Raw genomic sequence first — 26,702 nt, forward strand, 5'->3', positions numbered from 1 at the left:
CATATTTCCCTCCCTCTTTGTCACTCTACTTGTGTGTGTGTGTGTGTGTGTGTGTGTGTGTGTGTGTGTGTGTGAGAGAGAGAGAGAGAGAGCGCCTAGTCACTGTGGATGCTCCGTAAATGAGGAGCTGATTGACAAAGGGAAGGTAGGCCAAGCCAGATTGCAGGTTAAGGCTCTTTTGTAGACACCAGGCTTGAAATACACCTTTGTATCTTTCTCTAGGGAGATACAAAGGAAGAATGAGTAGAGAGTAGCATTGGGAGACTGGAGGTAGGGGTAGAGAAGGAACCAAAGTGGAGGTGACACTAACCATCCCCCAAACAAGGAACATAGCACGTGATTAAGCCCTTCTAGAATTTGACTCGAGCTCCGAGTCGCATCCGCAGCTTTTATCTCCAGCCCAGGGCAACCGGGGGCGGAGCCGAGCCGCGGCTCAACTGGCTGCGCGGGCCCTTTAAGGCAAGCTCGGTTCCAGTCCCCCGGAAGCTCCGGGCGAAGCCGAGTGTGGTCAGGGGGGTGTGCCCGCGCGCTGAGCTGCTGCCCGAGAGTCAGGAGCGTGTGCGCGCGGGGCCTAAGGGAGCCGGCCCAAGTAGGGGCGGAGTAGGGAAGAGGAGGAGGGCCGGGCGCGCGCCCAGGGGGTGGGCTCGAGCCTGCCGGGTTTCCTTGGCACGCGGTCCTGGCCATTCAGAGAGCCCGGCGCCTGCGGACTGACAGCAGACCGAGATAGGGGAGGGGGCAGTCGGGAGCGGGGGACACAACACGGAGGGGAGGTCGCGGCTGAGGTCGCTATATAATTAATACACTCCACTCCCTGCTCCAGGCTGGAGGCTTGCAGAAGCTGGGGAAAGGACGCGCCCGGGGGCCGGGGGAAGAGCCTCACAACTTGTGCCGGGCTGCTGCTGGTGGTGGTGCCGCCGGGGCATACGGGGCCAAGACCCTCTGTCCCTCTCCCTCCCCCTTTCCGAGGGATCCAGCTTCACCCGGGTTGCTGCTTGTCGCGGCCCCGAGGGTGAAGAAATAGGGAGACCGGAGCGTTAAGACTTGGCGCTCCTCCTTGGGAGCCAGTGCTGGGGCTTGCACCCGGGAAGTTTTTCCTCCACCGCTAACTTTGGTCTCTGGAGGAGAGAGTCCAGGCAGGTGTGTGAGCGCTGCTGGCCAGTCGGGCTTTCTGGGGGAGGCACAACTGATTATCAAGGTAAGATCGGGAGGCGTGTTTGTGTGTTATAGGGGTGTGCGTGTGTGTGTGTGAGCTTGTGCAGGCGTGCGTGTGTATGTATTTATGCATGTGCGCGAGCTGTTTCTCCCAGGAGGGATCATCTCATCTCTGAGGTTACTCCTCAGCCAGCTGCTATTGGGAGGTTTGCACATAGACTAATTGGATAACTTTTATTCGGCTCCAACCCTGTTCCCCCACCCCCACGTCCCCCCCGCCCTCCACTCCACCAGAAAGGGTTGTTTTAATCAAGGACCTCCATTGGGGTCCGCCCGCTTATGCTGTGGATGTTTGCACAGGTGAGAGAGAGCCTGGTGAACCCTGGAGAGAGCGTTGCTTCCAACTCTTATTTCTTTGCTCAGTCCCTTTGGCACCAACCCCTGTCCCTGGGGGCGAAACCTGCCTCCTTAGCCCCTTAGTTTAGGGGGCACCGGAGCTCTGGGCTTGAAGTTGCACCCTGACTACTCGCCTTAGGACCCAGGGGAGTTAATAAGTCGGGCTTCCCTGAAAGCCCTCCCCCCCCCACCTCCCTTTTCTCCCCTCTTGGTCTCTCTAGCTGCTGGGAATACAGGACAGTACTCAATTTTCAAGGACAGGAAAAAAATCTCCTGCCGGAGTTTTAAAATAGGACTTGCATCCGTCGGGTTCCCGGCAGTTTCCTTAGGACGCCGCCTGGGGCCAGGGTGTGGGCTCTTTCGCCCTCCCCGCGCGGCGGAATCTCTTCTGCTGGCTCAGCTCCCTGTGTGTCAGCGCCCTGGGGTGGGGGTGGGGGGTTGCTTTGCTGGGCGGTCGCGGTCTGGGGGGCTTTGGCCGCTGGCCCCGGGCGATGACTGTTGAGTGACTGTCCTTTCTTTCTAGTTGAGAAGGGCTGGGTGGAGCCTGCCTCCTTTAAGCTAGAGGCGGGCATTTGCTAGGTGCTGTGTTGTGAGGAAAGAGGTAACGTGGGTCACTGCACACTAACTTATGCTGCTGGATCTGTTACTGCCCACTCGCCCCCTTTACACGCACTCCTATTCCTCTCCTCCTCCCCAACTCCCCTCCCACCCCTCGGCGCACTCTTTCGGGTGACTCAGCAGAGGGCGCCAGTTCATGCTTGTTGCAGAGGGTAGGAGAGTGGGGAGGGAAGGAGAGGAGAGCGGGGCCGAGTGTGGGACTTCTCTGCTAGTCGACAGGTAAGGCATGAAACTTACAGACGGCCTGGAGAAATGGGCAGCCTAATGTGCCCTCCGGGATCTTGGAAAGAGATCAGGGAGCCGACTGACTCTGGGAAGGACCAGTTTTCTGGGATCAGAGACATTGGAAATGAGAGGGAATTTAGGAAGGTGAGGGGCTACTTTTCAGTGTTGTTTCTTGTATTGTCTGAGTCACGCAGGAAGTGAACTGGTTTCAGAACGCCTAAAGATGCCTCAGTGGGTGCGGGGCCACCCATATTCCTAGGACAATTTTATGGCTCAAGGTCTTGCAGTTAGAGCAGGAGGAGAAGGGAATTGGGGAATACTTAGAGGTGGAGGTTTGCCTGTTTGAGGTGGAGAGAAGTGCCTGACATTGTTATCATTCGGAGGTAACTTATGTAGCTGGGAGTCCCAAATGAATAACAATCGCACGCCCTAGCACACACCTACACCTTTTCTCCCTCATCCTCCACCCTCCTCTGCCCTTCCCCCGGCAACGTTTGCAAGGAGCTCATCTCCTGAGCTGTTGATGCACAGCACGATGGCTCAAGATTTCCCTTCTTGGATTTTGGGGAAGCTTTGTAGCTGAAGGCTGGGGAGCAGGAAAAGGGGTCTCGGGATAGGAGGCGGCGCTTATCTGCGTGTGGACTTGGGGAAACCACCCATTTCCTTCTTTGACGTTACGGGCAACTGCCTTGAATTCCGAGCTCTTTCCGGGGCCATCCCAGCTCTCGGGCGGTTTGCTTTTGACAGCTCAGTGGTACTGAAGTGGGAAGGAAAGCCCAGAGTACGGGACTGGGAGTCCCGCCCTGCCCTGTCCCCTAGATCAGTTCCGTATGTACCCATCACATTTTTACGTAACTATAGCCTATCTTTAAGAAAGGAGAGGGGAAAAAAAGCACTTCCCTTCCTTTCTCAGTCCTCCCCCTTCCTCTTTACTCCACTCTCGACAAGCCTTAGGCTTCCGATACTTTTCTCAAATAAACACTTCAAGTTACTGGTCTGGCTGTCTATCGAGGACGGGGAGGACATGTTAGCATAGGCAGCAGACAGATAAAAGTCGGTAATTGCATTAAGATGAGGCTGCTGAGGCCATGACAGCAGCCTGTAGGTTGAGATTGGGTCGAAATCTGGGTCACGTACCCTGCTTAAAAGCTTCTGGGGTAGGAAGAACAGCATCTGCGACGTCTGCCGGTTCATGCAGCTGAAAGTTCTCGAGAGGGTGTTGAAGGTTTTGAACCGGCACTGGGTAGCTTGTTTTCTTCCTCGGGGTTATAATAGCCCGTTTTGGAAGTGCTGGGGCGACACCTCTCTGATTTCGTGCATGAAGTGACAGATTTTGGTGAAGGGAAGAGCCAGGGGGAATGGGAGAGGATCTGATAAGCAACTTTTGTGATCAATGAAAGAAATGAATGAGCTCTCCTCTTCGCGGCCACCCCCCCACCCCCCCGTCTACCTCACAAAATGAGGGCGATCATTTTCTAGTGTGTGTTGGTGGGGATGGGGGGGAGGGAGAAATTACAAATATTTACTTCAGAGTTTTGGGGAGTTGAAGATTTGGCAAGTGCCTTGTTGACATTTTCTAATGGAATCACGTGTTGCTGTCCTAAGACTCTAGTCATCTATGTACAAGTAACCCGATACAGCCACTTGTGGAGACCGACTGACTGTCCATATGCCACAGGTTTTGATGGACTTCCTTTCCCAATACCCCCTGGCCATTGTTAGTGCTCGTGACTTAATTAAGCTGGCGTTTATTAAGCATTCAAGAGAAGGACTGAATGAGAACTCATTCTTGGCACTTCTTGGAACCAATTTCTTGATGGAACTATGCAATGGAATTCAAAATAGCACTTGCTTACTTCATACGGTAGCTGTAATGGTAAACTCTTTAGAATCCATACCTTCTTTTAAAGTGTTCATTTTGTTAGTGTAAGGGTCTATTGAATTATTAATTACATGTCACAACTTAAAATAACTACATCAATCTGGTAAGACCGAATGAATCAATCTCCAATCAAAGGCATTAAAATAGGTGAAAAATCCTTAATCGGTTTGGAAGGAATGAAAGTCATCGGATAAAAAAAAGAACACGGCAACTATATTAGCATTGGTTGAGGTTGAGGACACAATCACACCCTATGGGGTTTGTATAAAATATAGCAAGCCATCCTGGAATCTGGGCATTCAAGTGGAGGGCAAACCTAGACAAGTAGCCAGCCCCTACGGCTTGCATTGCATCAGTGTATAAAAAATATAGCTAAGTCCAATCTAGTTGTATTTTCTATCATTTTAACTTATGTGATGAGTCAATTCCCCTCCTCAGTGAACTCTGCCTTAGGAATGTCACTCAACCTACTGACTTTACAGCTGAATCCCCCTCAATTGCCTTGGGGCATAATTCATATGTTAATGTAACTATACATTAAGATTGGGCTGTATAATGTAGTACCTGCCCCCCCTTGCCCAATAATAAGCTTTTTTGAAGAAATTTTTTTTTCAAATTCTGGAATGATACTTATTCTAATTGGTGACTCAAAATGTCCTTAGTGCTGAACCAGTTAGAATAGGGAGTGGTGGGGGTGTCTAGCTACTATTAAATAGATGAACTTTCCTTCTTCCCTTCCTTTCTGCCCTACTTTAATTTATTTTCCTTTTCTTCCTGGGCTCCAGAGACATACCAGCAAAGACACTTAATAGTTAGTCTTTATTTATCATCACTTTGAGTTTACATATATATGGATACACACACACACAGAGACACACAGACATATACAGACACTGCGTTAAGTGTATCTTGTTACTTCTAACTTGCAAGGAATTGAAGCATTAACTGAATAATTAGAATATTTAACAAGGAGCTCAGAAATCATGGGTATGCTCCCTCATTCTATCCTTTTATTTCAATTTAGTAATTTTTTTTATCGATCTGTTATGGGGTAAACATTCCCCATCCCTTTTTCCTCTTCCCTTTTGGTAGAACATTGGCCCAAAGGACCGTTTTGCTGTTGCACAATGTTTTGTATTGTGGATCGGTTGTTTCAAGGTGAGTTAAGTGGTAGGTAGAAAGGAGTGTGTACACAGGTATGGGGTCTGTGACCTGTTAAACCAACTCCAGGAAGATCTCTCTCTCTCTCTCTCTCTCTCTCTCTCTCTCTCTCTCTCTCTCTCTCTCTCTCTCTCTCTCTCTCTTTCTCTCTCTCTCTCACACACACACACACACACACACAGTGCAACAAGGGCATTACAAGTTGAAGGAAACCAGTTTTACCCTTTTATCGAGTGAGCTCATCAGTGAAAGTTCTTCAGTTTCACAAATAGAAGAAAATTGGGGAAGGGAAGAACCTGAGGGGAAAATGCAATTTTCTTTCATAACTTCTGGTGTATTAGAGGAGGGAAGGCTACTTCTCTAATTCTAAGAGCATTAGAACGAATGACCAAATTTCAGAGGTGAAAGGGGAGCTGCTTACCCAATGTGTGATGGGCCTTGGGCTGGAGAATTGTTTTAGAAAGAAAATTAAGGGGCAGCTAGATGGTGCAGTGGATAGAGCACTGGCCCTGGATTCAGGAGTACCTGAGTTCAAATCTGGCCTCAGACACTTAACACTTACTAGCTGTGTGACCCTGGGTAAGTCACTTAACCCCAATTGCCTCGCTAAAAAAACAAAACAAACAAAAAAGAAAGAAAGAAAATTAGACAAATTGAGGCTGTAGGTTTAGCTAGTAGGAACTGGCTGCCTCTCATGCCTGGAATGCTCTTCCTCCTCTGCTGTGCCTACAGACCTCTCTGGCTTCCTTTAAAAACCAACTAAAATTCTACCTTCTCCAGGGATCCTTCCCTAACTCCACTTAAGTCCAATGCTTTTCTTCTGTTAATTATTTCCTATTTATCCTGCATGTAGCTTGCTTTGTACATATTTGCATGTTGTCTCCCCTGTTAGATTATGGGCTCCTTGAGGGCAGGGACTGTCTTTTCTCTTTTTTGTATCCCTAATGCTTAGCACTGTTTCTGGCATGTAATAGGTGCTTAATAAAGAGTTTACTGATTGATTAATGTACAAAGTACTGGGGATACCAATTAAAAAACGAGGGCCCTGCCGCTCTCAGGACACATTGTAACAGAGGGCTACCGAATGTCTAAGAGGATTCAGCTGCTGGGCAGATAGAAAGGCTTCATTTGCCGTGTTCCTTAAGAATTGGCTACTGGGCAGAAAGACTTGGGTTCTAGTGAAGTCTCTGACACATGCTGGTCATATTATATTTACTTCTTAGTGCCCCCAGGTTATTCTTTGACATTATAAGTTGCTGAGGGGCAGCTAGGTGGCACAGTGGGTAAAGCACCAACCCTGGATTCAGGAGGACCTGAGTTCAAATGTGGCCTCAGACACTTGACACTAGCTGTTGAACAGTTGTCAGTCTGCATTGGTGCAGGGAGTTTGCAAGCTGGGAGCTTGCTATACCAATGAAAGGAGAGAAAAGTGGGGGAAATTTTTTTGCATAGGAATTTTATGTCAGAAATCTCATAGCTAACTTTATGTCCAGGAAATCGAGAGAACTTTCACTGTGGCAGATAACTCACAAGGCCAGAAGTCATACTTTATTTTAGTTCTATCTTCTTCACTTCTCCTATAGTTCAGCTAGGTGGTACAGTGGATAGAGCACTGGACCTGGAGTCAGGAAGACCTGAGTTCAAATGTGGCCTCTGATACTTACTAGGTGTGTGACCCTGGGCAAGTTGCTTAACTCTGTTTGCCTTAGTTTTTTCATCTGTACGATTAGCTGGAGAAAGAAAGGGCAAACCACTGCAGTATCTTAGCCAAGAAAACCCCAGATGGGGTCACAAAGAGTTGGGCACAAACTGAACAAGCCTCACTTTTATCTCAAGTCAGTTTCCTCATCTGTAAAATGACCAGACTAATGCTTGTCTTGTCTTACTGGGATTTAGATATAGATTTAGAGCTTTATAGATTCAGATGTGGAATAGACCTCAAAGCCATGGAGTTTGTGTAGTGAAGTGAGTAGAACCAGGAGAACGTCGTTTGAAGAACTGTGAATGACTTGACTATTAACAATACAATGATCCAAGACAATCTCAAAGGACTAATGATGAAACATACTATCCACTTCCAAAGAAAGAACTGATATTGATGGATCAGAAAGAAACATGCTATTTTTCACTTTCTTTCATTTTTTCTTTTATTCAAGTTTTCTTGTACAAAATGACAAATACAGTAATGTTTAACATAATCATACATGTATCACCCATATCTGCTTGCTTGCCCCCTTAGGGAGGGGAGAGGGGAAGGAGGGAAAGAGGGATAAAAATTGGAACTCAAAACTATAAATAAAAATGTTTATTACATTTTTTAAAGCCATCTAAGTTAGTACAACACTCTCATTTTTGCAGACTAGGAACTTCAGTCCTGGAAGTTAAATGTCTTGTCAAAGGTCACACAGGTAGCAAAGGTCAAAGGTGTGTGATTTGAAACCAGATGTTTTGAGTCCAAAATCAGTGCTTTTTGAGGATCAACAAGAGTTAACACCATCATTATAAAAGGTACTTGTAATTGGCTTGCCATGTTTTTGTTTGTAACATGTAACTTATAGTCTAACTAGGAACTGAGCTGTTTGAAGCCCGTCATTACTTGTGAAGGGTTAGGAGCAAAACCACAAGGGTTTTTGTGAATGAGGACCCGGCCATTTGTATCCACTTGTTGCGCTCTGTGACTGTGAAGAAAGGGGCAGCTGGAATACATGTGCCAGACTTGCCCTTGCCGTCGCCTCCATTGTGCAGCGGATCAAGGCTTAGCCTTATTTGGGGTTGCCCAGCATCTTGTTCAGAAGCATCCCACATTCCCCAGCTGTTCCACAACCTCTCCATGAAGGAGCCTGCCAGCTGCTCCACAGCAACTGCAGTGACCCTGGCTGCTTCTGTGCAATCAGTGAAGCAAGGTGAAATTGGGAACTTCTGTCCAGTTCTAAGTCATTGTGAGCAGGCTCTCGTTTGTCTGGGTGTTTCTAGCTATAACCTGTGATCACTCTGGGTTGCTTAAAAAGGAAACCACGGAGCTGTATGTATATTAAACTCCAGCATGTAGAATAACTCTCGGTTCTTTAGGATTCTCCTTATAAAATCCTTAGTGTGTGTATTATTCTCTCTTTTGCAGAGAAGGAACCTGTGGTTCATATGTAGGAACTGACTTGCTTGTGGTTACAGAATTAGCCAATGGCAAAGCTGAAATTCAAACCCAGATCTTTTGACTTTAAATCAAGTGAGGTTTTTTTTTTTTACTTAACAGTATTTTATTTTTTCCAGTTACATATAAAGATAGTTTTCAACATTCATTTTTGTAAGAGTTCTGAGTTCCAAATTTTTCTTCCTCCCCTTCCCCCTCCCCAAGATAGTAAGCAATCTTTTCCATAAAAGTATTTTATTATTTTCCAGTTACATGTAGAGATAGTTTTCAGCATTTGTTTTTATAAGATTTCTAATTTAAATTTTTTTCCCTCCCTCCCCCTGATAGTAAGCAATCTAATAGAGGTTATACAGTGCAATAATGTTAAAAACCTATTAATACAATGTCATGTTATGAAAGAAAAATCAGAACAAAAGAGAAAAAACACGTGAAAGAAAAACCAAAACACACAAAAAAGTGAAAATAGTATGCTTCAATATGCATTCAGATTGATTCCACAATTTTCTAGATATGGAGAGCATTTTTCATCATGAGTCTTTTGGAATTGTCTTGGATTGTTGTATTGCAGAGAAGAGCTAAGTCTATCCTGGTTGATTATCACACAATGCTACTGTTACTGTGTACAATGTTCTCCTGGTTCTGCTCACTTGACTCAGCATCAGTTCATGTGTTTCCAGGTTTCTCTGAAATCCACCTTGGTGGGCTTTTTATTATGTCACATTGATGTCCTTTGCATTACATTTACTATCAAATAAGTACCATCGTATTTCACAAGTAAATCTACTCTATAGTTTCTAGACAAATGGATTTTGTAGTCTCGCTGCTCTAATCTGTTACACATAATGCTTCAAAATGATTGTTTGGATACCCTTCTAACCTCCTTCCTCACTCCAATCGCTTAGAATCCTTAGGTCCTAAATCTATGATCCTGTGATTATTTATTAGTGGTGCTAATGGTCAGTTATTTGGACAGTAGAATCATATTTTTCCCCAATTAACCTCATGCTTCTCAAGCTTTCCTGTTTCTGGTGAAGGCACCAAAACCCTTTCAGTCACCCTGCCTGGCATCTTCACAGTCACAATACCCCCTCTTCAGTCTCCCTCGCTACATGCATCTAATCAGTTGCCAAGTTTTGTTCATTCTAATTCTATAGCATCTCTTACATAGCAACCACCCTTAGGCCCTGGCCCTGGAGTCAGGAGGAACTGAGTTCAAATCTAAACTCACACTTGACATTACTAGTCGTGTGGCCCTGGGCAAGTCCTTTAACCCCAATTGTTTCAAACATCCGGGGCCATTTCCTAATGTATATTTTACCATTGCACTCAGATGGCTCTGGAGGAGAGTGAGGCTGGTGACCTTGCACAGTCCTCCCTCACTTAAATCCAATTCACTGCAAGTCATGACATCACCTCCTGAGTGGTCCTCTCCAAGAATGAAGGACAAACAACAACAAGCAACCACCCGAGTTCAGGCCCTCACCATTTTTCATCTGAACTATTGCAATAGACTCCTAATTGATTCCTCTGCCTCTAGTGTCTCCTCTACACACCTGTCCAAGTGGTAGTCCCATAGCAGAGGTTTGACCACGTTCCTTCTGAGCTCAGTTAATCCCTTCTTACCTCTAGAATAAGAGTTAAATCATCTATCAGTTTGGCATATAAAAAAGTCCTTTGCAACTTGCCAAGTTAACTTACCTTTGTAACTTACCTTTCCACTTGTGTGATGCATTACTCCTTTTCACTCTCAGGTCCAGTCAAACTGGCTTTCTTGCTTTTCCTCACTCCACGTTCCATCTTTGTACAAGTTGTCCCTGATATCTAGAATGTACTGCCTTGTTACCTCTGCTTCTTCAAAACCCTCCTGGTTTCCTTCAAAGCACAGATCAAATGCCACCTTCTATAGGAGGCCTTTTTGGTTGTTTCCCCAGCCTCCTCCCCACCCCTCCCCTCAGTTGCTCACCATTCTCCCCTTACTTTGTATCTACAACTTAGAAATTGTCTTGACAAATAAAATTAAGCTTGCTGAGGGCACGGGCACTTTTGTTTTTGTCTTTCCAGCCCCAGACCCAAAGTATCACTTAATCATAGTTTCTTTATCTTTCAAATGAAGATAGGATTAGAACCAACCAGATCGTTCTCTAAGGCCCCTTGTAGCTCTAAATCTATGACCTTGTGCATTGATCTATACAATTGGTAGATTAGCGGTTTATTTTTTCTTCCACCACCTTCCCTGACCCAACCCCACTGTCCATATCACCCAGTTCTGTTGTCTAGAAGAATCATTTTATATTAGTACCTACAGGTTAATAACTCCTTTCCCAAGGCTGTGATGGCAGCAGTAGTGATGGTAGATATCACACACACACACACACACACACACACACACACACACACACACACACACACGGCATTTTAAGGTTTTCCAACCCCTTTGCACTAATTTTCATTTAATCCTCACAATAGTCCTGTCTGTGAAGTAGGTAAAATACTCACCCTATTCAGAGTTGTCACAGTGGCCCTTTACTACTTACTTACTTACATTTTTGAGAATTGTTCTCACTGTTTATAGGTGCCTTGTCTTATCTCTCTCTAGGGTAAAGATGGAAGTTTCTTCTTTCTTTTCTCCCCTATACACAGGTATAGAACTTAACATAGTGCTTGGCATATGGAAGGTAATTTGTAGAGTAAATATAAGTAGGTTTCTGGGTATGTAATAATGTCTCTTCAAACTTCCAAGCCCTTTCAGGAGGTAATCAAAACGTTTTTGTAGACGAGTGCTTGCAATTATTTCACAGCTTGGTGTACTACAAAGATTCTGTTCACGTCTGATAGTCAGGTGGAAAGCTAACACATTTTGTCACTTTCCCAGTGGGGTTGTTGGGAAGTGAGCCAGGCATTCCCTCTCTGGTGGGGAGCATGTTGGCCCTTCAGTGCCATTGAACCTAAGAGATTAGGAACCAAGCACTGTTGCCTGCAGAGGAAAGAGTACTAACAATTCAGCTCTGTTGGCAGCAGTTGGTAGACTCTTCTTTGGCCCAGACTTTTTCTTGTGTAGTTCCCCAGCCAGCATCACCCCACCCCGCCTTCCAAAGGAGAGGGCTTTGCTTTCTCAGTCTAGGTTCCTTTTGTTGCTGTTTGAGCACTAAATTGGCTTGGATCCATCTGGCTATTGGGAGTCTTCAGTTTAGAGTGTTGGTCTCTGATACTCTTCTCCAGATCTTATCTTTGCCTTTCCTAACCACCTAGTTCCTTTACTTAAGGCACATCTTTTTCTTTTCTGCTATTCTTCCAGTCACTTCCCTAATCCTTTCTCTGGCTAGTTAAGACCCCCATTTCAACTCTTACATCCAGCTGATCCTTGTGCCAACAATTTCCCAGGACTTCCAGTGCATTTCTTTGTCTGTCAATCCTAGCTGTTCCATTCTTCAATTCCTTTTCACCTCCCCCTTTCTGCCACTACTTCCTAGGGAGAAGTGCTCCCCCCTTTTTTTCTTTAGCTGTGTTCATATTCTGCTGCCTTTGTCCTAAACCAATTATGTTTGATTTTCATCTTTCTCTATTGGATCATTATGTTGGGAACAGGATAGACAGAAGACCTGTGATTTAATTGGTATAGGGAACTCCTTGGTGAAGTCAATTAGTCAATAAATATTTATTAAGCACTTACTGTGTGCCAGGCACTGTGCTAGACTAAGGTGAAGAAATTCCACTCTCAGAGCAATCTTGTTCTTTCTTTACAATTTTATTTTTTTTTTTTTTGCAGGGCAATGAGGGTTAAGTGACTTGCCCAGGGTCACACAGCTAGTAAGTGTCTGAGGCCAGATTTGGAACTCAGGTCCTACCAGGGCTGGTGCTTTATCTACTGCGTCACCTAGCTGCCCCTCTTTGCAATTTATTCTAGAGCACTTAGAGCCTAAGAGACTTGCCCAGGGTCACACAGTCAGCATCTGTTAAAAGCAGGACTCTAATTCATAATCTTTTCCTGCCTTCAAAGGTGTCTTTCTATCCATTACAACTTTCTGACTGTCATAATCATTGCATTAAGTGCCAGTATTCTCAGTCTGGCCCATCATTAAACTCCAATAATCCCATATCAAGGTTGATTTCATAGGAGACTATTTAAAATAAAAATAGTGTGGCTAGGTGGCACAGTGGATAGTGGAGTCAGGAGTACCTGAGTTCAAATCTGGCCTCAGACACTTAACACAAGCTGTGTGACCCTGGACAAGTCACTTAACCCCAATTGCCTCACTAAAACAAAACAAAACAAAACAAAACAAAAATACTGGCGTGATATTCAAAATTGACAATGCCAGTCTTGAAACTGGCCAGTTTGGACATTTAGAAATTCTGGACTTTGGGGAGAAATAGTTTAAAATTTATTTTGCCAATGATTTTTTAAAAATAACTGAAATGTCAATTTATTTTGGATAATCTTTTTCTTTACAAAATTGAAATTATGTGTTTATAGAATTAACAATGGAATAGCTGTTGTTCTTAATGGCTCTGAAATCTAGTTAGAAATGATTTGGTACCTTTCTAACTTGCCTTTTTTTTTTTTTTTTTTGGTGAGGCAATTGGGGTTAAGTGACTTGCCCAGAGTCATACAGCTAGTAAGTGTCAAGGGTCTGAGGCCAGATTTGAACTTAGGTCCTCCTGAATCCAGGGCCGGTGCTCTGTCCACTGTGCCACCTAGCTGCCCTTCTAACTTGCCTTTTTTGTGTGTAACAGCAAGTATATTTTCAGTAGAAATCAGAATATGCCACAATTTCCCTTTTCACGAGACTTGTGAAGGTAAGATCCTAATAGTAATCTACCCTTAAAAGCAAATATACATCATTCCCCCCACATACCCACTCCCCCACCAAAAAGCACCCTAGAGCTCAATTCCTTTGTCATTATAGATTAATATATTACTAGAGTTAGAAAGGTCCTTCCCATTTTATTAGATGAGTCTCTTTAGTTCTCCCTTAGAAATCCTGAAAATAAGAATAAAAATAATAACTCACATTGCTGCAGGACTTTGTTTTTCTCACAACAACCCCAAGAATTAGGCAATACAAGTACTATTTTACAGATGTTGCTGTTGGGTCGAATACTTCATGACTCTCTGGACCATTATGACCCTGGGGTTTTCTTAGCAAAGATACCTGGAGTGGCTTCCTATTTCCTTCTCCAGTGAATTAAGGCAAACAGAAGTTAAGTGACTTGCCCAGGGTCATACAGCTAGTAAGTGTCTGAGGCCAGATTTGAACTCGGGTCTTCTTGACTCCAGGCCCAGTGCTCTATCCACTGTGCTACCTAGCTGCCCAACATAACATCTAACTAGACAGCAAAAATTTCACCAGTGCCATTGTAGTTAGAATTTGGCCTTGTGACATTGGAATATCTATTTTCCTCCCTTTGGGCTTATGATTTAATCCCTGTGGTAGAATCCTGAACCACTGAAAATTTAGGTGACTTACCCACAGTCACTCAGCTAGTATGTGTTAGCTGGCAGGAAACATTAGATGCAGAAAGTCTCCCACTGTCATAGGGGTGGGGAGGGGAATGTTGTCACACTAACTTTTCCAAGTTCTTAGATGACTCCTGTGCACCTTGATTAACCTTCTGGCAATAGGAACAACGACATTAGCAGCCTACCTTTTTTCTATGTATCTATTCATTTTCCTTTGATCCTCACAGAAACCCGGTAGAAGAAATATTCTTTCTAATCTTTAGCAATGGTAACCCAACTCCAGTCTCCTGACTCCCAATCCAGTGACCTTCGTACTGCACAGTAGAGGGGGCACCCAGGAACTTCTGATCTCCTGATGGAACAGGAAAGCTGCTGCAGAGCAATGGCACAAGACATTCAGGTTCCCAGGGCCTGAAGCTGCCCGAAGTGGGCAACAGCATTCAGTCCTACTACTGCTTGGCACCCACCGAAGCACAGTAGTGTTCCCCAACCCAGAATGCCACAAATCATTTATAACTGAGAAAACATTCATTACCCCAAACTTAGTTCAAAAAATACTGGCAAAACTGAAGCTTTCTCTTCTCATAACACTTTGCAGTTCAGAAGTCTGGGTCTTTCTGATAAGTGTAGAGGAAAGTGTTTTTTTTCTTTTGTGGACATGGCTATCAGTTTAAAATGGGCAGCAGTATTATTATTTCCTTTTAAACAATTTTTATTATCATTTGTTTCAACATTCCCTTCCTACTTCCCTAACCAGAAAGCCATCCATCATAACAGAGGATAAAGAAGAGGGCAACGTGGTTCAGTAAAACTCGTGAACAAATCACCGGAGGCTGACAGTATAAGCAGTGTGCCACACCTGTGGCCCTCCACCTCTGCAAAGAAAGGAATAAGGTGCATTCTCTCCTGTCGTCTTCAGGACCAACCTCAATGAGCACATTTTAATTTTCTGGAAAGCAAAATTTGTATTCTTGATAATCTTGTGAGTAAGATTGAAGTTACTTATGCCTTCATTGGTTCATAGCATAAAAGAAATCTTTTCTCACTAAAAGTATATATAGTGCCTTAGGGAAGGCAGTCAGTCATGTGAAGCGATTGAACACAGAATGACTTTGTATTCTCCCATTCCTTCCCTCCTCTCTCATCTGCTAACAGTCTTAATGCTCTCTTTATTATATCTGGATAAGACCTTGGTTGTGAATACCGTAACTCAGCATGTCCCAGCAGGGAAGAATAGTGTACCCTTTGGTTTTCCACGAGCTGTGGCTCTCATCCTGAGGACAGAGAGCTAGAAAAGGAGGCTGGAGCCTGTCCAGAGTCAGTTGGGAAGGGGCAAAGAGTCTCCCCAGTTAAGAGAAGGTATTATGTTAGTATCCAGGAAGAAGGGCAGGTCTGCCCCCATCCAGGGAAGAAACAGTATTAGAGCATAGAGCAAGCCCCAGCAGGCTCCTGATGGATGAAAAGGCAGACCTGAAGTAAGCCAGAGGGACTTTATGGTCTGAAGATCTCATTTCTGCTCCTGAGCTCGCAATGCCTGCTCAAGGCCCTGCTTGAGGCCTATAACCAACCAGCCCAGCAGTTCTCCTAGACTCCCAAGGCTGCCTCAGCAGAGGCTATCTGAGTTTTAAAATAAACTCCCTTGTCATTTTCAAAAAAAAAAACACAGTAAGGGGTAAGTAGGTGGCTCAGTGGATAGAGCATTAGCCCTGAAGTCAGTAGGACCCGAGTTCAGACTTGACCTCAGACACTGAATGTGACCCTGGACAAGTCACTCTACCCTGATTGCCTCCAAAAAACAAACAAACAAACAAACTCCAGTAAAATGAAATTCTGGTGTAACTGCCTTGTGAGAGATGGTGGCAGAGGGTCATTTTGATGGCATCCAGAATCTTGCCAAGTTCCTTTCTCTTCCTCATAGCCTGGACAGGAGTTCCCAGCCTTTTTTTTTTTTTAAATGAACTTCAGAGCCCAATTTTGGTGGTGGTGGTGGTGGTGGTGGTGTTCAGTCATGTTCAACTCTTTGAGACCCCAGTTGGGGTTTTCTTGGCAAAGATACTGGAGTGGTTTGCCATTTCCTTTTCCAGTTCATTTTACAGATGAGGCAAACAGGGTTGAGTGACTTGCCTAGTGTCACACAGCTAGGAAGTGTATGAGGCCAGAGTTGAACTCCGGAAGATGAGTCTTCCCGACTCCAGGCCTGGTTCCATTGCACCACCTATAACAATTCATTGGCTGGCCTCTCTGAGGGGGGCAAACCCTCTTGCTTTCATATTCCTCATGAAACTAGTGCACTTGGTCAAGTGCTGGATGAGAAGGCTGTGCAATGTCTCCTTAATTCTGAGTCACTGTGAGGCCCATGACCATACCAGCAGCATTCCTATCTACCCAATGGCTCTATATGTTTTAAAATAAACTCCTTTGTCACTTAAAACCCCAAACCAAACACATGTTTTTTGTTGCATAGACATTTTTTTTCTCACTTGACTTTTTCTAGTCTGAGAGAAAAACAAAAAATCAGTTGCTTCCTGCTACATAAGATTTATTCTTTTGGAACACTTTTGATGCTGCTATCTTCAATAGATCAGCATTTTCCCCCTGCAGAAAACCACAACTCTTATTGTGGGAGACTTCACTTTCATTTTATATTCAACAGCTGGTACAGTCTTAATGTAGTTCAATTTGTTTGGTCTGGGGAAAGAACTATTATAATAAAATGCAATAAATCCTCACATATGTCTTTTTCCGGCTATGCAGGTCTCAGATATACATTTTTTTTTTTAACCATTGGCAGACACCATAGGGATTTCTGAATAATTTAGTGTTATTATTTCTGTCAGTAGATATACCCATCATTTCCCATTTCAGCTGGAACTTTTCATCCTAAAACGACTGTTGGGTTGGCAGTATGGTTTTTTTTCTTTGTTGTCACTTCGTGCTGCCAAATTCACATATAGTGTGGTTGCCCACTAACTTACTTTGCTAGTTTCTCGCTTAATCCCTGACTCCTTGATTTAAAATGGGGTCATTTCCTAACTTCTCATTCCTTCTAATCCCAAAGTAAATAGGAAGGAAGGAATGTGCGCAGACAATATTATGGGTCTCAGATGCAGGGAGTACAGTGTTTGGAGTCAGAGGCTTTCAATACTGGCCTTGCTCCATATTAATAGTGTAACACTGAACAAGCCATTTAACCCCTTCTGTAAACTCAGGAGCTAGATTAGAGAGTGTAAAAAGTCTCTTCAAAACCTAAATTTCTGCCTATTTAGACTTTCTTATGACTAATGAAGATTTTTCTCCAAACGTGAGTGTAGTTGACAGCTCCTCTTAATGTTGGTGTCCCGGTCAAAGCTTTGGCTGCTCTAGGCTTGGTTTTGTAATTGTCTAGTTTTATCTCCATAATTTGTCCTAGGAATAGAAACCAGTTTCAATACAGAGTAATCACCTAAATCAGAGTGCTAGTTTGTATCACATCAAATTGTGTATATCCTATATTCTTTCTCTCAGATTGCAAACTCTATGAGGGCAGGGTTTATATTGTTTTTTTTTTCATTTATGTATTTCCAGCATCTACCTCAGTGTTTTGCACATATTTGGTGCTTGAGGAATGTTTGTCTATAAATGCAGTGTAGCCTAGAAAGTGAGTCATGCTGGCATAGTACTACCCCTTGACTCTCCACTCCACCTCCAACATAATCCCCTAACTAGTGCCATTCCCTATGCTTAATCTGGCAGGGCACAGAGCTCGAAGGAGCTGGCTTCCTTGTCTTCACTATCTTTTTGACAAGGAGCATTGAAAGTTTGATTTGACAAAGAAAAGAAACTTAGGCCAGGAAATCACAATAGGAATGCCAGTTTGAGATGTGATAATCTTCTGTGCTTCATATAAACTTTGCAGTGTTGACATAATGAAAGAAGTGCCATGAATCTGGTAGATTGGCCCATGAACACTCTGATTGTTAATGAGTATAACTGAAATAAAACTGCAGAGAGACAGGACAGAGTCATCTAACTGAAGGCAGCATTTCAAGTACCATCAGTATCATGAGTAAGGAATGAAGACCTAGGACTATTTTGTTACAGCAGCAGATCAGGACCTTGCTCATAGAGAGACAACATACTATGTGGTCTCTCTCTCTCTCTCTCTCTCTCTCTCTCTCTCTCTCTCTTTTTTGCAGGGCTATGGGGGTTAAGTGACTTGCCCAGGGTCTCACAGCTAGTAAGTATCAAGTATCTGAGGCGGGATTTGAACTCAGGTCCTCCTGACTCCAGGGTCGGTGCTTTATCCACTGCTCCACCTAGCTGCCCCTGTGTGGTCTCTTTAATGTGGCATGTATCCACATCCAAGTCCAGAGTCCAGTCTGGTAATGGGGGAAGGAATCATAATTGACAAAATCTACAAAATGAGCATTGCCACTGTTTTCTTGACTTTCCAGCAAGGCTTGTGGGTCTTGGCTTTTGGGAGGAGTTTGGTTCAGCTAAGGTAGATTTTCATAAGTTCTCTTCTTGGGCCTCATAAGGTGACCCCCCCAGCAAGTCGTTTGGTCTATTTCTTGGTATAATACTTATTTTATAGATGTAGGAAGGGAAGGTGAAAATCTTAAGTAAAAATGAAGCTTATTTAATTAGAGTAAGGGTTCTCAACCTTGAAATCCATGAAGTTCTAAAAAAAATTTTTTGATTGACTCTATTTCCATTGAATTGGCTTCCTTTTAATCCTGTATGTTTTATTTTATAATGTTATTCTGAAGAGTCTATAGATTTCACCATAGTCAAAGGGGCCTAGGACACCAAAAAAATTAAGAACCCCTGAGTGAGGGGACTTTGAAACTTTAAAGAGATTAGTTAGAGCAGAAAAAGTTTTGGTGAGCACTAACTCAACACTGTTGTAGAGTATGAGGTAGAGACCTCCCCTGCATCCCTTCTCAGCACCTCATCTGGGTGTAGAGGCAACAGCAGGGCCTACCAACCTGAAAGGGTTGTAGGATTGTATCTGTTATATAAGGATCAGCCTAGATAAATCTGGAGAAGCTTATCACCAAAGTTTGTCCACTGGATGAACTGCTTGGTCCACATCTGCTCTTGAAGGTTACGTACTAAGTCATAGAAGCATTGTGATCCATGTGGGTGGAAGCGAGTTACCCATGCTGACAAAATCCTGGATCCTTGAAGTATTGAAATATAAAGGGAGGGCAGATGTGGAGAAGCAGCAGCCTAGTAAAACCTGCATTTGATGATCAAAAATACATACTGAGCATCTACTTTGTGCCAGGCAATCCTTGGGATGGGTGGGAGGGGGAGGGACACCGTACCTCCAAGCAGAGGCAAATCCAAATAACAATACCCTCCCAATCCAATTTCTCTAGCCACTGTGATAGATATTAGGTCAGCAGTGGGGATAATTCCAATTTGGGGATGATACTAAATAAAACTCGACTTTGCCACTTTGGGTTTTTTTTGTTTTTTTGTGGGTTTTTTTTTGGTGAGGCAATTGGGGTTAAGTGACTTGGGCAGAGTCATATAGATAGTTTCAAGTGTCTGAGGCTGCATTTGAACCCGGGTCCTCCTGAATCCAGGACCAGTGCTTTATCTACTGCGCCACCTAGCGGCCCCGACTTTGCCACTTTGTAAGTGAATGTGAGTGTTTTTTACCTTCTTGAAATTTATAACATGTTAACATAATGAAATCACACCAAAGGGTTAACTCAAGATACTGGGGTAAGCAGCATGAGATGTATCCATAAATTAACTTTTTGGGGGGGAGGAGGGGCGAGACAATGAGGTTTAAGTGACTTGCCCAGGGTCACACAGCTAGTAAGTGTCAAGTGTCTGAGGCTGGATTTGAACTCAGGTCCTCCTGAATCCAGGGCCAGCGCTTTATCCACTGTGCCACCTAGCTGCCCCCCATAAATTAACTTTAAGAGAGATTCAGTTGTGGGAAAAGAGCACTCAGTCTCAGAATACAAGACCCCGTGTAGGGCAAGATAGACATTTCTGTAAGAGATCCTAGGATGGATGTGTGGAAGAACTCCTCTGGAGTATAACCAGCTGTTGGGGGGAGGAAATGGGAGAATGGGCCATTTGGTAGCTTCCTATTTAAGCTACTTAGCTTGTTAACTAGGTGCATAATTCTCTTATTTTCTCTCTGACTGAGGAGTGTAGTTATCAGCCCCACTTAATCTTGAGTGCCCTTGGTCAAAGCTTTGGTTGCCCTGCCCTAGGTTTGGTTTTGTAATTGTCGAGTTTTATTTCCCCTTGCTCCATCATTTGTCTTAGGAATAGAAAGCTACCCTTTGGAGGGTAGCTTTCTCCAGTGGAAGTAATAAGGCAAGTGAAGGAAGATAATTAAATGTTTCTGCTTAAAAGGTCTTGTCTTCTGGGTCTAAATGGATTATAAACTAAGTAAAAGCCAGCAGGAATGATGATCGCAAAAGCAAGCAGTTGAAAAGATTTGCTAAGGTTTAGCTTCAATATGAAATATCTACCTTCTGACCATGTCTGAAACTCAGGAGTATCACGTAATCACTTCCTAGGATTTCAGACTTCAAGATATAGATGTGGAAGGTACTGCAGAGATAATATAGAGGGAACTAGATGGTTCAGTAGATAGAGCAACTGGACTTGGATTCGGAAGTCCTCCTTCAGACATTTACTAGCTAAGTGACCCTGACTCAGCCTCAGTTTTCCCATTTGTAAAATGGGGATAATAAAATAACTTCTAACTCCTAGGGTTGTTGTGATTGGATTAAATGGAATAATATTTGTAAAGTGCTGTCAGTGCTTGTTAATATTATATCAGGGGGGCAGCTAGGTGGCGCAGTGGATGAAGCACCACCTTGGATTCAGGAGGACCTGAGTTCAAATATGGCCTCAGACACTTGACACTTACTAGCTGTGTGACCCTGGGCAAGTCACTTAACCCTCATTGCCCCACAAAACAAAAACAAAAGAAAACAAACAAAAAATATATTATATCAGGCAGCCAGGATGTGCAGTAAATAGTGTTGGAGTCGGGGAGATCTGAATTAAAATCCTGCCTCAGACACTTAATACTCTGTAACCCTGGGCAAATCACTTGATTTCAGCCTCAGTTTCCTCATTTGTAAATATAAGGACAATAATAGAATTTATTTCACAGGGTTGTGAGGATCAAATGAGATCAAATACATAAAGTGTTCTGCAAACCTTAAAATACTATATAAGTGCCAATGATCACCATCATCATCGTTATTATTTAATACAGCTGCCCATATTGTGCAGATGAAGAGACAGACCTCAAGAGGGAAAGGGACTTGTTTATGGTCACACAAACAGTAATTCACAGAGAAGGTTTGAACCCAGGTCTTTTAAATTTTTTTTATTTTTTTAGGCAGGGCAATGGGGGTTAAGTGACTTGCCCAGGGTCACACAGCTAGCAAGTGTCAAGTGTCTGAGGCCAGATTTGAATTCAGGTCCTCCTGAATCCAAGGCTGGTGCTTTATGCACTGTGCTACCTAGCTACCCCAGAACCCAGGTCTTTTTTACCCTAATCCAAAGTGCTTTACTTTACATCAAGATGGCACCAAACTTTTTTCTTTCTCTTTACTCCCCCTTTTCCTTGCCTGTCTGATAGAGACTGAAATTTGTGAAGTATGCATACTAGGAGGAATAAGTTAATAGCTATGGATGGGATCTCTCTACTCCCTTTACCCATTGAAGCTGGGCAAATTTCTTAGGCCATCAGATCAGCCTTGGTCCAGAGCCCAGATTTCTGGGCATTGGTCATGGCTTGTCTAATGTAACTAAAGGTAGATTTAGGGGCAGGGCCAAGGCAAAGCTGATGATGGGTCAGCCATCACTGGGCTGCTTCCTCCCCTCCTCTCCAGAGGAATGCAGGCTTTCCTGTGGGCTACTGGGCAGATAGTCAGAGGCCTTTTGGAGCAACAGAACCCCCAGCATATGGTAACTTGAATCCTGGCCCCATGAGAACCACTTCCCATTACCTGATAGTCCATTTTATGGCTCTGGAAGCAGCACAGACTTCGTTATCAAATGGCTAATGAGGATGTTATTGGAAGCTGCTTTCTAACTAAGCTGGCTGGACATGCTTTAGAACCTGATCTCTGTTAATAGCGACGATCAATTAAGGTATACTCAGGAAATCAGAAAATAGAGTACTTGGGTTTTCATGAGGATGAAACAGAACACTTTGTGATAGGTCTCTATATTCTGAAATTCAGAAATCTAGCGGTCATCCAGACAGTTGTTTGTAATCATATAAACAGTAATAAAAATAACTAACATCTATGCAGAACTTTCATGTTTACAGAGCATTTTTCTGACAACTCTCAAGTGTAGGTAGTGTGAGAACTAATTCACATTGTACAGATGAGGAAACTGAGGCTCATGTTAAGGGCTACAATTCTAGCTATACTGTCTAAAATATCTAATGAGTGGTCACCAATAAATTATAAGCTTTAGCAAGAGTTAGACTTTTTAGCATTTATTAAGGAGAATAAGAATTTGGTAAAGAGAGAGAAAGGGCTAGATTCCTATCTATTAAAGCGAGAGCACATTTCTAGCTCAGCTCTCCACCAGAGTCCAAAGGAAAGAGCGTAAGAGCGAGCGCCAGTCTCTTCCTTCTTCTTTTCACTAGCCCGCGTCACTTCCTGACGCCAAAGAAAAGACTCCTGGTCTTGCCCTCAAAGACCTTCGCTTCATGGGCGGAACTCTTCTACAGTAAGTCTCCAGCAGGTGGCGTCATTCCAATCGTTACACTCAGAAGAGTTAAGTTAAGTGGCTTGCTCAGGGTCACAACTAGTAAGGTTTGAGTTGGAGGCCAGGTCTCAGCCATAAATCCAGTGGTCTTTCCATCACCCCACACGGCCTCTCATCTCCTGCTTCTGGGATATTGTCTGCCCAGTCCCATTCTGCTCAACCAGTCTGGCTCATGCCTCTGCTCTGCCTCTTTTCATCTCTGAAATACTGTGTGTGCGTGTGTGCGCTTGTGCGTGTGTGTGCGCGTGCGCACACGCTCAAGCACATGCGTGATTGGTGATTTGTTGCTTTGTTTCGTGTGTTTGTTTTGTCTCCCCAAGAGACAAATTGCAAGCTTAGGTCATAATCTCCCCGATCTTCTATTCCTCTTCCCCTTCTCCTCCTTCTCTAAACACAGAGTCTTCTTTCTGTATACTCTGTGTGATCTCTAGGGATCCACTTAACAGCTGTTGTTGCCTTGCTCTTCTGATTCACTCTCAATGAAATTCAAAGCGTGTTTGGTGATATTGAGATTGATTTGGGACATTACTCCTGATTAATCATGGACTAATTTTCCAGTACTTCCCAGGCCTGGTGATTCTTGAGGAAACTAGCAAACCCAGGCTTTATTTTAGATGTCTGAGCTTCTCATGTGGGATTGTCTTAAGATTCAGCACTGCTATTACTTTTGGCTGTGCTTAAATATTCACCTAGGAAGAGCAACATAAAGATTTGATGGTTTGGTTCATTCAAAGATCTTATCTAGTTATACCTTCTTATTGGGTAATGGGAAAAGCACTTAGATTAAGATGTCTGTAGACTTAGATCCTAGACCTGGCCCTGATCTGACAAATCATTTGACCCTTCTCTCCTTCCTATATCCATTCATTCACCAAGTCTTCTCAGTCCTATCTCTGGAAAGTTTTTCACCTGCATTTCCCTTCCCTAGACCCTGGCTCTTCCCACCCACCCCAGTTCCCATTGTTGCCATCTTAATGTAGGCCCCTTGTTACCTCTTGCCTAGATGATGGCAGCAGCCTCCTAACTGGTTTAACTGACTCCACTCTTCTCATTTTACAGATAAGGAAACTTGAAGCCAAGAGAGGTTAAGAGGCTTGCCCCAGATCATGTGTGTAGTTAGTGGCAGGGCTGGGACAAGGATTCTGGTGTTGTCTGCCTCCCAGAGCCCTCTTCATCCCACTACATTGAACACATCTGCCCAAACAAACTTAAAGGAAATAAACCCACCTACCATGAACAGCACCCAAAACCCAACAACTGTTAAGGAAGGATAGAGATCTTAGCCAAAGAAGACTTAATGACTCCAAGCTGGTGTCGTTCATTTTGATTGGAACTTAGTAAAAGATTTCTCCCTTTACCAAGCTACTAAGCACCCTAATTTTCCTCATCCTTAAAATAATCATAGATATTTAGGGGTTAGTAGAGAAATCACTTAAGCCTGTGGTAAGTTTTAGGAACTGAAACATCTCTTTAATATGATGCAAGTGAAAAGAATCATTTAATGATTATCGAGCACCCACTCCTTTCATTTTAAATTTAAATATTTAAAATTCTTTGAGTTTCTTAGGTACTTTATAAACCCGTTTCTGGGTGCAGCTAAACGTTCAAGCAGATATCAACTTGTGCATTTTGGTCAAAATAAAAATACAAGGCTGTGTTACTCTGGGATGTTTCATATTTTTTTCTAAATTAAAAATGCTGTAAAAATGTTTTCTTTTAAAATCATCATTCCTGTTAATAATAAAGCAATAATTCAAATATGTAGTATTGTCACATTGAGGCATTAGAGCATCTAATGGCTAGAGAGCTGGCTTCTGAGTTAGGGAGACTTGGGTTTGAGCGCTTCCTCTGACACATCCTGTCTGTGTGACCCTGAGCAAGTCACTGCCTCTCTAGAACTATAGACTTCGTCTCCAGGAGAACTTGTAGGTCAAGGCATCCTCCTTCTCATTCTCTTTTCCTGTCATCCTCCTGAGTCCTTACTATGTTCTGTTTTGTTTTTTGATGAGTTTATAATGAAAGGTTATATTGACCGTGACTTTCTGAACTCATGGAAGCTTGTAAGTGTGTAAACATCTTCTAGGTTTTATTCTTTGTTTTGTTTGTGATCCTGTCAGGTTAAGCTTGGACTAAGAGAAAACAGGAAAAAAGCGAAAGTCCAAAACAGTTTCAAAATGAACATGTTGAAATATGTTTGGTCTGTCATCTTTATATTACTTTGTTTCATGCATGTCCTAACATGTTAGAGTTCTCAGGTGACTTAGTTAAATCTCCTTGGTTTAAGAATAAGAAATTGCTAAGCCACTAGTTCTTATTTATTTCAAAAGTAGATTTATAAATGGTAAAGTATTTATACAAATTGATGTTCATATTATGTTTCCCCCAAATAAGTACAACATTGGTATAGATATTTATGTTTTTAGATTTGAGCAAACATTTATTTATTTATTTAAATTCCCCATTTATTTAGAATTTATTTAGAATCTTATTTTTCTCCAAATTATATGTAAAAACAATTTTTAATGTCAATTCTTTAAACTTTGTTCCAAATCTCTTGCTTACCCCCTCGTGATTCCCCTCCCCTTAAGAATGTAAGCAATTCAATAAGTTATACATGTGTAGTCATGCAAAACATTTCCACATTAGTCAGGTTGTTAAAGAAAACAGACCAAAAAAAAAAAACTTAAGAAAAAGGAACTAAAAAAAAATTAAGCTTCAGTCTGTATTTAGACACCCATCAGTTCTTTCTCTCTTTTTTTTTTTGGCAGGGCAATGGGGGTTAAGTGACTTGCCCAGGGTCACACAGCTAGTAAGTGTCAAGTGTCTGAGGTCGGATCTGAACTCAGGTACTCCCGAATCCAGGGCCAGTGCTTTATCCACTGCGCCACTTAGCTGCCCCGGACTGCATTTTTAATAAGTCCTTCAGAGTTGTCTTGGATCATTATATTGCTAAAAATAGCTAAGTCATTCATAGCTGATCATCTTACAAAATTGCTGTTACTTTGTATACAGTACATTTCACTCTGCATCAGCTCATGTAAATCTTTCCAGGTTTTTCTGATAGCATCCTGCTCATCATTTCTTATAAGACAATAGTGTTCCATCATAATCTCATCCCACAGTTTGTTCATCCATTCCCCAATTGATGGACATCTCCTAAATTTTGAATTCAACTTTTTGTGAGAAAGCATTTAAAAAAAAATGGGGGGGGGCAGTGAAGATTAAGTGACTTGCCTCAAGGTCACACAGCTAGTAAGTGTCAAGTGTCTGAGGCCAGGTTTGAACTCGGGTCCTCCTGAATCCAGGGCCAGTGCTTTATCCACTGTACCACCTAGCTGCCCAGCAAGCATTTATTAAACATCTAATGTGTGCTAGGTCCTAGGAATATAAAGACAAAAATGAAACTAACTATTCCTGTCCTCTGATGATTTCCATTCTATTGAGGTGGACGTGTTCTTATATAAATCTCCAATCTATATATTAAGCTGCTCTTTTGCTTGAAGTTGGCAGCATAACAAGGTCAAAACTTTGCTGAAGGTCATCAATAGGAATACCAGATTAAGATGAGACATGTTTGTCAAAAGTGAAAAAGTAGAATAAATATCCATGAATCGACTCATTTTCCCGTAAACTTTGATAAACTTTAAATGTTTTGAAGAAAAATGATACCTTTGTGTGACTTCAAGTACATGTGGTTTCATCATTCATTTTATCCTCCTCCACTTACATAGATCAAAACCACTTTGCTCCTGTATATTCTTTAAAAATTGCTAGGGCTCAAAAAACTTCATTGCCTGGTAGCCAATTTGTTGGTGATGAGTCCTTCTGAACTTTTGCTGGGCTGCTTTTCAGTAAATATGTAGTTAATTTTCAGGCCCATATTTGAAAATCTTTCCAGGACATGC

The 26,702-nt window shown here is 43.0% G+C and overlaps 1 long non-coding RNA gene across 2 annotated transcripts in view; it reads left to right on the forward strand.

Moving 5' to 3' along the window:
- The first annotated feature begins 756 nt into the window (after positions 1–756).
- The window catches only part of LOC122729842, a 74,305-nt gene continuing 48,359 nt past the window's right edge, over positions 757–26,702 (forward strand). For both annotated transcript variants that reach the window (XR_006353360.1, XR_006353361.1), the window contains exon 1: positions 757–1,195. This is a non-coding gene — a long non-coding RNA (uncharacterized LOC122729842). The remainder of the gene's footprint in view (positions 1,196–26,702) is intronic.

Source organism: Dromiciops gliroides, chromosome 5 (genome assembly GCF_019393635.1).
Source record: "Dromiciops gliroides isolate mDroGli1 chromosome 5, mDroGli1.pri, whole genome shotgun sequence".
In the NCBI taxonomy this organism is placed as follows: Eukaryota; Metazoa; Chordata; class Mammalia; order Microbiotheria; family Microbiotheriidae; genus Dromiciops; species Dromiciops gliroides.